The sequence below is a fragment of the Arachis ipaensis genome, chromosome B06 (assembly GCF_000816755.2).
Source record: "Arachis ipaensis cultivar K30076 chromosome B06, Araip1.1, whole genome shotgun sequence".
Classification (NCBI taxonomy): domain Eukaryota; kingdom Viridiplantae; phylum Streptophyta; class Magnoliopsida; order Fabales; family Fabaceae; genus Arachis; species Arachis ipaensis.
In genome coordinates, this window is record NC_029790.2 from 19,203,692 (window position 1) to 19,204,224 (window position 533).

Here is a 533-nt window from a genome sequence, read left to right on the forward strand (position 1 = left end):
ATTTATATTCTAATTAAAAATTTTGAATTCAAATACGTTTTATTAATAATACATTTTATTTTTTGAGTAAATAATTATTTCTGACAGTAAAAAATTCGAAAATGGACAGATCTATAATAAAAGATCTAAACAAGACTAATGATTTTCAAAGATTGAATTCGACAAATAATACTAACCAAATGTTAAATTATGCTCTAATGCCGTTAGTGATACGTCCTATGTGGCAGGATTCTTGCCAACATGGTTGAAGGATTATGAAACTACAATAATAACCTTATTCTCTTCTACCCCAAGCTTTTCCTCCCCATTCCAAAGATCTCGAATTCTTCTTACTTCTTTTAACTTTTTTATAGTTCATTGTTTTTTTTTTTAAATAAAAAGCTCAACAAAGAACTTGTTTGTGTACCACTATTTTGATAAAAAAAAAATTTTTTCAATGAAAATTTTTTTTTTTATTTTTTAGCGTGTTTGACAAATTTCGAGTAGTAAAAGTAAAAGCACTAGAAAAATCAGAAAAATATCTTTTTTTAAAA